General features: G+C 47.9%; 1 pseudogene; it reads right to left on the bottom strand.

Annotated features, from left to right (window-relative positions):
* Nucleotides 1–933: 933 nt before the first annotated feature.
* LOC142021367 ((3R)-3-hydroxyacyl-CoA dehydrogenase-like) lies at nucleotides 934–8,704 on the bottom strand (annotated as a pseudogene).
* Between the last annotated feature and the right edge of the window lie 394 nt (nucleotides 8,705–9,098).

Genomic DNA, 9,098 nt, shown 5'->3' with positions numbered 1-9,098 from the left:
TCCCAGTATGCCTCACCAGTGGCCACGCTAATACAGCCGAAAAAACGGCTGGGTTATTTTATTTGTGTTCGGTTTGCACAGTAACAGGTGGAGTCAGGTTAAAACTTAAACAGTTTTCTATTTAATTGATAAGGAAAAGCTTAACTTTTATGGTTACAAGGCTTATATTTTACTTCTTTAGTTACAAGCAGCTAGCATACAACAAAAGTACTTTAATTCATAGATCTATTATTAAATGTGCACAAAAGCAAAACACATAGCAGGTCTTATTCTCACCCCTGCGTTACCCAATGTGGCGTGGCCAGCATCTGTCACTCAATGCCTCGGGAAGAAGAGTACAAGGAGGGCGTCCCCTGGGACCTCGGGAGGCAAAGACCTTCCTGACTGGCAGGTTGAGGTAATTGGAGCTCAATTAGAGGGGGTTGCTGGGCCCTACTTTATACCAGTTGGGTGACGTACACTTCCTTATCTTTAAAGATGCCAATTGTGTTAGATCGTCTTGTGACGCTGGTTTTCACAGGGAGTTTCAAAGGCTCAATTCACACCTGTGAGGTGGAGATAATTTAGACTTTCTTTTCTTATGGGCGGGAGATTCCTCTCCTGGGACAATGTGTAGGCATATCAATCACCAGTACTAGCCAAGGGCAGCCTGAGGCCCTGGTTGTCTGCTAGCCCATTTGTCTTTTGTTGTCTGGTTTCGGTCTGTTCAGGGTCACAATGAGACAGTCCATCTGTGCTCTGAGGCATCAAAGACTGTGCTTGAGATTAGCGCGTCTGTGCTTTCAGGCATTCCAAGACTGGGCCGTTTCTTTTGTGCTCTGAAGCACCTGAGAGGCAAGATGGAGTAGAGTTGTGGGGGGGCGGGGCAGGGCGGGGCGGGGCGGATTCTGTCTGGCTACAAGGGGGTGAGTGCCCAGGGATGGGGCAGATCCATCAGAGACCCCCTGTCACTTCCACACTGGCCCCAATGAAGTAGCAACTGTTGTCTGGGGCCAGGAAGGCACAGACATCAATAACCTCTACAGGGTCCCCAAGTCATCCCAATGACACCATCCCTGCAAACTTTTGCAGAAATTCGGGAGGCACCTCATCTGCCGTGGGGTGAGGATGAACCCCAACAACATGACATTACCGCGGATCCCAAATCTGGCCAGCTATCTTGGTCAGCCCCTCCACCCCAGTCTTGGATGCAGAATCGTTCACCTGCTTCATGCTCCCCATCTTGCCCGCGATGCTGCCCAGGTTGATGCTATACCCTCCAGGGATTCCACTCTCCACCCCTTGTGCCACAGCCTGGGTGTCCAGGAGGGTTCTCTTGAGGTTGGTACGGAGCACCTCATTGAACACTGCCTCTAACTGCTTGAGCAAGAACTTAGAATCATAGAATCAGAGAACACTAGAACTGGAAGGGACCTCAAGAGGTCATCAAGTCCAGTTCCCTGCCCTCTTGGCAGGACCAAACGCCACCTAGACCATTCCCAACAGGTGTCTGTCTAACCTGCTCTTAAATATCTCCAGCGATGGAGATTCCACAACATCCCTAGGTGACTTATTCCCGTGTTTAACCACCCTGACAGGAAGTTTTTCCTAATATTTAAATTAAACCTCCCTTGCTGAAGTTTAAGCCCGTTGCTTCTTGTCCTATCCTCAGAGACCGAGAACAAAATTTTTCTCCCTCCTCCTTGTAACTCTTTTTGAGGTACTTGAAAACCACTATCATGTCCCCTCTTAGTTTTCTCATTTCTAAACTAAACAAGCCCAGTTCTTTCCATCTTCCCTCATAGCTCATGTTCTCTAGACCTCTAGTCATTCTTGTTGCTCTTCTCTGGACCTTCTCCAAATCTTTCTTGAAATGTGGTGCCCAGAACTGGACACAATACTTCAGCTGAGGCCTAATGAGCATGAGTAGAGCAGAAGAATGACTTCTTGTGTCTTGCTCTTAACACTCTTGTTAATTCATCCCAGAACCATGTTTGCTTTTTTGCATCAGCATCACACTGTTGACTCATATTTAGCTTGTGGTCCACTATGACCCCTAAACCCCTTTCCACAGAACTCCTTCCCAGACAGTTGCTTCATATTCTCTATGTATGAAGCTGATTGTTTCTCCCTGCGTGGAGCACTTTGCATTTGTCCGTATTAAACTTCATCCTGTTATCCTCAGACCATTTCTCCAGTTTGTCCGGATCATTTTGAGTTCTGACCCTGTCCTCCAAAGCAGTTGCAGCCCCGCCAGCTTGGTATCATCTGCAAACTTAATACGTGTTCTCTCTATGCCAATATCTAAATTGTTGGTGAAGATATTGAATAGAACTGGCCCCAAAACAGATCCCTGAAGAACCCCACTTGTTATGCCCTTCCCGCATGACTGCGAACCATGAGTAACTACTCTGAGAACGGTTATCCAGCCAGTTACGCCCCCACCCTATAGTGGCCCCATCTAAGTTGTATTTGCTTCGTTTATTCATAAGATCACGCGAGACCGTGTCAAACGCCTTACTAAAGGCAGCTCACGCAGACCCATGGTGGGGCAGAGAACCGGGCTTGGATCCGAGTCCTGAAGGCAGAGCTGAACCTCACCCTCAGATGCCTCGTGCTCCTGTCCTGGCTCCCCCACACCATCTCTGCAGCTCCCACTTCATTTCGACCAGTCATGGCCACCAGCGCCCCCTCCTGGGCCAACCAGCGCGGAGTACACCCAGTCCCACTGCCCCACCTGTCACCAGGGCCAGCGTGGAGCGGGGGCACAGCGTGGGCTGCCATGGGATGTCCTCGGAGCGTGACTCTCTGGTTCCATCTGCTGGTGGACAAAGGGAACAAGCCCATGCCACTATCGGAGATTAAAGATCGCCTAGGCACGGCCCAAAGCCCCAACAAATACTGTGCCTGTGCTTTTAATGAGAGTAATGAGGAGCTGTGACGCAGCTGATGGAAATGAGGATCTGGAAGAAGCAGAAACTACCACATCCGAGGTGGAGCTCAAACTCAAACAGCTTCGTAGGACCAAATGGGGGCAGATGGGTAAGCTCTAACCCAAAATATAGCAGGAACTGGCACGTGAAATCACAAGCCCAACAGCAAGGGGTTTACTACCGTAAACAGGGGGGCTCAGACCAAAGGAGTGGAGTATTGCTAATATAATGTGTTTTAAGAAGTGGGGTGGAGGCGGGGGGGGGCGAGAATTGAAGAGAACGTAAAGGACATAGAAGTAAATAGTAATCGGAATCAACTACAGCACCGTTTTAAAAATTGCACCAGGCCAACCTGATCTCTTTCCTTGAGACAATTACTGTATTTCCTTTGTCTAAGAATATTAGTTGATTTAATCTACCTGGTTCAGTAAGGCATTTGCTAGCATTCCCTCTGAGAAATTATTACACGTTGAACCTCTCTAGTTCGGCACTCTCGGGACCTGACTGGTGCTGAACAAGAAAATCTCCCAGATCATGGGAGCTCAGCAGCATCTAACAGCATTACTAATGCTTCTCCTGCTTACTTGGCTCTTAGACATTTGAGGCAAATGACAGCTAAATACCAGCAGAGAACACTGGGAGCCAGGTCTGTTGGCTAAACACATGGGACTGCAGGAAACTTGGTCCTGATAAGTGGTTGCCCAACTAACTAAAATCACGCTGGATTACAGATGTAGTCAGACCACAGAGTGCTGGACTAGAGAGGTTCAATCTGCAGTTAAATTGGAGAAGATGGGGATTAATATCCAAAACGAAAGGTGAATAAGGAACTGGCTCAAGGAAAAACTACAAAGTCCTACTGAAATGTGAACTGTCAGGCTGGAGGGAGATTACAAGTAGAGTTCCTTGGTGATTGGTCTTGGGACCAGTCTTATTTGAGATTTTTATCAATGACTGTCACAAAAAGTGGGAGCGTGGTAATAACGCTTGTGGATGACACACAGGTGGGAGGGATTGCCCATTCAGCAGAGGACCAGAATGTCTGGAGGACCTTGGAAACTGCAGTAATAGAAAGCATATGAAATTAATAGTATAAAGTCATGCACTATGGGGCTAATAACATGAATTTTTTATTATAAACTGGGGACCTTTGAGTTGGAAGCAACAGAAGAAGAGAAACACCTGGAGGGGCTGGTTGATCACAGGATGATTGTAAGCCACAAATGTGATGTGGCCATAAAAAGGTGAATGCAGTCTTAGACATCAGGAATGTTATCTCCAGCAGCGACAGGGAGGTGTTAGTACCATTGTATGAGGCACCGATGAGAGTGCCTCTGCAATGCTGGGTGCACTTCTGGGCCAGGTTTTAAGAAAGATGGATTGGAACTGGAAAAGTGCAGTAGAACAGTGTAATTTAGGGCCTCCCCTATCTGCACACAACAGATATGCTGGAGGGTAGGGATAGGGTCCAGAGTGACTTAAACAAATTGGAAGACTGGGCCACAAGAAATCTGATGAAGTTCAATAAGGACAAGTGCAGACTCCTGCACTTGGGCTGGAAGAATCCCAAGCATTGTTACAGGCTGGGGTCCGACTGGCTCAGTAGTAGTTCTGAAGAAGAGGACCTGGGAGTTGTAGTGGACAAGAGGCTGGACATGAGTCAACAGTGTGCCGTTGTAGCCAAAAAGGCTCATGGCGTATTAGGTGGCATCGAGAGGAAAGTTGCCAGTAGATCCAGAGAAGTGATTGTTCCTCTTTATTCGGCTTTGGTGAGGCCACATCTGGAGTACTGTGTCCAGTTCTGGGACCCCAGTTGTAAGAAGGATGTGGATACACTGGAGAGGGTCCAGCGGAGGATGACCAAAATAATTAGGGGACTGGAGCATATGACCTATGAAGAAAGGTTGTGGGACTTGGGTCTGTTTAGTCTGCAGAAGAGAAGACTGAGGGGGGACTTGATAACAGCCTTCAACTTACTTAAGGGAGGTTGCAAAGAGGCTGGAGAGAGGCTGTTCCCAGTGGTCACGGATGGCAGAACAGGGAACAATGGTCTCAGGTTGCGTTTGGGAAGGTCCAGGTTGAACATGAGGAAAAACTTTTTTCTAGGAGGATGGTGAAGCACTGGAATGTTCTACCCAGGGGAGTAGTGGAGTCTCGGTCCCTAGAGGTGTTTAAGTCTTGGCTCAACAAAGCCCTGGCTGGGCTGATCTGATGGAGTTTGGTCTTGCCTATGGCAGGGGGCTGCACTTGATGGCTTCTTAGGTCTCCTCCAGTTCTATTGTTCTATGAAAATAGGAGGTGTGGCAATGTAATTGCATGGTGTTAACAATGAAGTTGGCAAAGCTGCCCATCTACCTCACGGGTGTGTCCCCGGGCCAGACAAACTCATACAGAGGCACGAGAGGGCCAAAAGAAAGGGTAGCTTGTGCTGCTAATACATTCCCAGGCTCCGCAGTCAGGCCCATCGGATTGGATGGGCATCTGGCTGCCACGAGCCACTGTGATCGTGGTGGGTGTAAAATTACCCTGACCAGCAGCACCAGGAAATGAGCCAGGTGAGGGCACTTTGAAACACTCTGCAGACTAGGAGATACCCCTCTTCTGTTCACACATCACACGGGTACTAAGCTGGCACCAAAAGGGAGCTTACGTATGGGGCGACTGATGCCTGCAGTGTGGGTGCATGGACAGACAACCGGAGGCAGGGAAGGGACCTGTGGGGACATCCCATTTAGCAATTAAAGTTTTGGTGCGGGGGAAGGGAGAGGTGCATCTCCCAAGTGCTACCACGAGTCACCTCTGATTACATGTGTGCAAATACCATCTACACCTCCCCTCTGAATCACTTCTAGCGTGGAGCCATGTTCCTGGGACACGTAGCCAGGAGAGATTTCTTACATCCTGCACAGCCAAGAGTTATAGGACCTGTTGCCGCCATAAAATCAGAGAGGCCTGAAGGGCAAAGTAAGGCCTTTGATTTTTTTTGGCAGGAGGGTGGGATGTACATCTTAGCATTCAAGCAAATATCCTCACCAGCCCAAACGTCTCAGGGGGCTCATGGCTGGAGGTAGAAGGTACAAGATCCTGCAGATTGATGGCCCGTTCAGGACACTTGCTGTCCTCTGCAGAATCTGAGTCTTTATTTAAAAGGCCGTACTGGTTTCTGACACTGTACGGAGACCCAGTGCTTTTTTTCCTATTAAACAAGGGGCTGGAACTCAGCCCCAAGCCCCCAGGCTTAGCCCCCTCCCACCCCCAGGCTTACCTCCTCACAGCCCCCAACCTGGGTGCACTCCTGGTCCATGTTTTAAAGAAGATGGGTGCTACTCTGGAGTTTGCAGAAAGCAGCTATCTCCACATGGGTCTTTACTGGCTGCCTGCTTTTTATAGCGACTGTGCCAGGTCACTCATGTAAATGGGAGGGACTGACAGCTGGAAGCAAAGGTCAGCTCTTTCTTCAGGTGGGGGGAGGACAATGGGGGGGTTGGGTCACCTTGCACTCCCCCTGGAATTTCTTCATGCCCCCCCAGGGGAGCACACTCCTGTTTGCAAAACCATGACCTCGATAGTGCTTGAGCCTGCTGTAAGGGTCAGGGGACTGGACTTGATGACCTCTCAGGGTCCCTTCCAAGTCTAGTATTGGATGATTCCGTGATAAACATGTGGACAGAGTTGGCAACAGGGCCTGTTGCAGGGACTGGCTCCTGCATTAGTGTTTCTATTGTAGGGTGAGTGGTTGGTTTGAAGTGTTTCAGGTTGATGGTCTGTCTGTAAGCCAGGACTGGCCTGCCTCCTAAGGTCTAGGAGAGCTAGCAGTCATCAAAGATAGGTTGTAGATCCTGTGGCTGAGCCAGTCTCATTCCTGGGAACCAGGTCCTCTGTTTAGTCCGCTGGCCCCACCATATGAACCCCATTACCCTTGCTGGGGTAGGGAAACCAAGTCCCCACCCACTCGCTCTGGGTACCAGTCCAGGGACACTGGACAGCCACTACCCATGAGGGCTGACTCCCTTCACCCTGGCCCCTGTAGCTCCTCTCCCTCGGCCACTTCCCACAGACGCTTCCCCCTGGTACCTCCTCCCTCCAGTGGTAGCCATGGCAGCAAGTCCCCTCCTTTGTTTGGCTCCTTCAGCTGACCAGTTCCTCAAAGTCTCTGGTGGAGCTCCAGGCCCCACGCCCCAGGGGTTGGGGTAGTCCAGTCCCCTGGATTGCAGAGGCTCCTCTTTTCTTTCATGGTCCCTGGTGTTTCTCTATGTCTCCTTCCTTCTCCTCACTTGTCTCCCAAACTCTCCTTCTCCACCCTCCCCTTGCCCTGCATAGAGAAGAGCTTATAAAGGTAGCCCTGAGTGGGATCAGCTGGCCCTAATTGATTTAGGGCAGTCTACTCCTCAGCGGCTCCCACTTTGATGGCCAGCTCTGTCTCCACTCTATTTTTACTCCTGCCTCCCCTCTCCTGGCCGTGCCCTGCCACAATCCTTGATGATGTGTTGTAGTGGTTTTACCTGGGGGCTGTAGGTAATAGGCAATGGTGTTCTGTAGCTTTCTTTGTTGGTCTGTCCTGTAGTAGGTGACTTTTGGATACAAGCCTGGCTCTGTCAATGTTTCTTCACTTCCCCAAGTGGGCATTGTAATTTTAAGAATACTTGACAGAGTTTACGAAGGCATTTATCTCTGTGAGGAACTGAAGCAAATGCATTTGTATGTTAGGGCTTGGTTGTAGGTGATCCATAAGACATGGACACAAATCAGACCTCAAGAATGGTCACATACAAGAACTAGTGGAAGAGCATTTTAACCTCTTTGGAAATAAAGTTACAGAATTGAAATTTGCCATCCACATTCTCACCCTTCTTTACTTCATCCTTTAAAATAAAAAAAAAAAAACTTGAAAATCAGGCTGTAATGTGAAGCTGCTAAATTCATATGCAATTTGACACCATCAGAATGGGTCTGAATATGAACTGGGAATGGCTCTCTCATTACAATAAAACAAAGAAGCAGTCTTGTAGTTCTTTAAAGACTAACAAAATAATTTATTAGGTCGTGAGCTTTCATGGATCAGACCAAAATTTTCCAGAGTTGAAGAAGTGGATCTGTCCTACAATGAAAGCTCATCACCTAATATTTTGTTAGTCTTCAAAGTGCTACAGGACTGCTTTTTCATTTTGTGAGGCTACAGACTAACACGGCTACCTTTCAGTGACTAGTCATTACAGTAAGCAATTTCCACTGTGGGTATTCTCACCTTCTTATCTACATCCATCCTGAATGAATTAGGTGTGATGTAACTCTCCGATCTCTGCATCCCTACTCTGTTTCATTTTTTTCACTTCATGCATCTGACAAAGGGAGTTAAACCTCATGAAAGCTTATGTCATAATAAAATTATTAGTCTTTAAAATACCACTGGACTCTGAATCTTTGTAAGTGTTTTTTTTTAATTTTATTTTTATTTTTTTAAGACAAGTGCCAGGGAAGTAAAACAAGGGAATGACAACAAGAGTCCTTAAAGAGAACCAAAATGTATAGGTGCACAGGAGTTAACTGGAAATTCACCTTAAAGTTGGTCACCCAAGAAGAATTTCTGTAACATTGTAGGAAGGGCAGGAATTAAAGGCAGAAAGAGAACACTTGGCTAATGGTTTCCCCAACTAGGGGGCATGCCCCACTGGGGGGCATGAAGAAATTGCAGGGGGGGCACGAGGCCACCCAACCCCTGCTCTCCGTCGCCCACCATTCCACTCACCTGAAGAAAGTTTATGGAAAGCATTGAAGAAAGAAGTGGAAAGCATTCCGTTCAGGTGATAGTTACCAAGTCACAATATCAATTTTGCCTCCACCACCCAGCTAGAAGCTACTTCAATTACACTGTTGAAAAGTGCGGTCAGAACCTCACTTCTGAATTTGGCACACAGAATGGCTGGGGTGAGAAAAAGTGATCTATTGTTTTGGGAAGGAAAAACCTGACTTCCTCTCCATAGGCACTCTGCCTGCAATGTTAGAGCTTACAGCCCTTAACAATTCCACTAGAGTGGGCCAAACTCATCCCTAAATGACTCCATTGACGCTTGGAATGCATATGCTCCATTGTGTTTATTAACAGGATGTTAATAGTGTGCTATTGCAGAAGGTAACACCAGGAACGGAATAGTTTTACAACTGCATTGTTAACTAACTTGCAGTGCA

The sequence above is a fragment of the Carettochelys insculpta genome, chromosome 15 (genome assembly GCF_033958435.1).
Source record: "Carettochelys insculpta isolate YL-2023 chromosome 15, ASM3395843v1, whole genome shotgun sequence".
NCBI lineage: Eukaryota > Metazoa > Chordata > Testudines > Carettochelyidae > Carettochelys > Carettochelys insculpta.
This window is presented reverse-complemented; position numbering and strand designations above follow the sequence as displayed.